A 2,205-nucleotide genomic window follows, 5' to 3' on the forward strand; every position below is an offset into this window, starting at 1 on the left:
ACTTAAGAAAGAATACTATACAGCCATAACTAACAAGAATGAGAACTATGTACTGTATATATGGAAATACCTTCAAGACACATCATTAAGTAAAAAGAGGAAGACCTGGGACATGTGACATACCTTTTGTGTAAAATGAAAAAAATAGGCAAAATTACTTGATTATACAAATATCTAGGAAAGGTGATCATGAAACTGGTAGTATTGAAGCATTGGCTGCTTTCATGGGGATTTGAATGCTGGACAATGTGAGTATACAAATTTTTAAAAAAATTTTATTGGAGTGTAGTTGATTTACAATGTGTTAGTTTCAGGTGTACAGCAAAGTGTTTCAGATATACATATATATCCTTTTCCAGATTCTTTTCCATTATAGGTTATTAGATAATACTGAATATAGTACCCTGTGCTGTACAGTAGGACCTTGTTTATCTATTTTATATACAGTAATGTGTATATGTTAATCCCAAACTCCTAATTCCCCACTATCCCCTTTGGTAACCATAAATTTATTGTCTCTGTGTTTCTGTTTTGTAAATAAGTTCATTTGTATCTTTTTTTTTTTAAGATTCCGCATGTAAGTATCATATGATATTTGTCTTTCTCAGTCTGACTTCGCTTAGTATGATAATCTCTAGGTCCATCCATGCCACTGCAAACAGAATTATTTCATTCTTATGGTTGAGTAATATTCCATTGTATATATGTACCACATCTTCTTTATCCATTCATCTGTTGATGGATATTTAAGTTACTTCCATGTCTTTGCTATTGTAAATAGTGCTGCAGTGAACATTGGGGTGCATGTATCTTTTTGAATTAGAGTTTTCTCTGGATATATGCCCGGGGGTGGGATTGCCAGAATCATATGGTAACTATTTTTAATTTTTGAAGGAACCTCCTTACTGTTCTCTGTAGTGGCTGTACCAATTTACATACCCACCAACAGTGTAGGAGTGTTCCCTTTTCTCTACACCCACTTCAGCATTTGTTATTTGTAGACTTTTAAAGATGGCCATTCTGATGGGTGTGAGGTCATATCTCATTGTAGTTTTGATTTGCATTCTCTTAATAATTAGTGACGTTGAGCATTTTTTCATGTGCCTGTTGGCTGTCTCTATGTCTTTGGAGAAATGTCTATCTAGATTTTCTGCCCATTTTTTGATTGGGTTGTTTGGGTTTTTTTTTTTTGATATTGAGCTGTATCAGCTGCTTATATATTTCAGAAATTAATACCTTGTCAGTACTGTAATTTGCAAATATTTTCTCCCAGTCCATAGGTTGTCTTTTTGTTTTGTTTATGGTTTCCTTTGCTGTGCAAAAGCTTTTAAGTTTATTTAGTCCCATTTGTTTTTGTTTCCATTATTCTAGAAGGCAGATTCAAAATGATACTGCTGCAATTCATGTCAAAGAGTGTTCTGCCTCCAGAAGTTTTATAGTATCCGGTCTTACATTTAGATCTTTAATCCATTTTGGGTTTATTTTTGTATATGGTGTTAGAGAATGTTGTAATTTCATTTTTTTACATGTAGCTGTCCAGTTTTCCCGCCATCACTTACTGAAGAGACTGTCTTTTCTCCATTGTATATTCTTATCTCCTTTGTCCTAGCTGAGCTTTCTATCCAGTTCCATTGGTCTATATGTCTGTTTTTGTGCCAGTACCATACTGTTTTGATTACTGTAGCTTTGTAGTATAGTCTGAAGTCAGGGAGCCTGACTCCTGGCTCCATTCTTCTTTCTCAACATTGTTTTGGCTATTTGGGGTCTTTAATGTTTCCTTACAAAATTTAACGTTATTTGTTCTAGTTCTGTGAAAAATGCCGATGGTAATTTGATAGAGATTGAACTGAATCTGTATATTGCCTTGGGTAGTATGGTCATTTTAACAATATTGATTCTTCCAATCCAAGAGCATGGTATATCTTTCCATCTGTTCGTGTCGTCTTCAATTTCTTTCATCAGTGTCTTATAATTTTCAGGGTACAGGTCTTTTGCCTCCTTAGGTAGGTTTATTCCTAGGTATTTTATTCTTTTCGATGCAGTGGTAAATGGAATTATTTCCTTAACTTCTCCTTCTAATATTTCATTGTTAGTGTATAGAAATGCAACAGATTTCTGTATATTAATTTCCTGTCCAGCAACTTTACCAAATTCATTGATGAACTCTAGTAGTTTTCTGGTAGCGTCTTTAGGATTTTCTATGTA

This window comes from Phocoena phocoena, chromosome 12, assembly GCF_963924675.1.
Source record: "Phocoena phocoena chromosome 12, mPhoPho1.1, whole genome shotgun sequence".
In the NCBI taxonomy this organism is placed as follows: domain Eukaryota; kingdom Metazoa; phylum Chordata; class Mammalia; order Artiodactyla; family Phocoenidae; genus Phocoena; species Phocoena phocoena.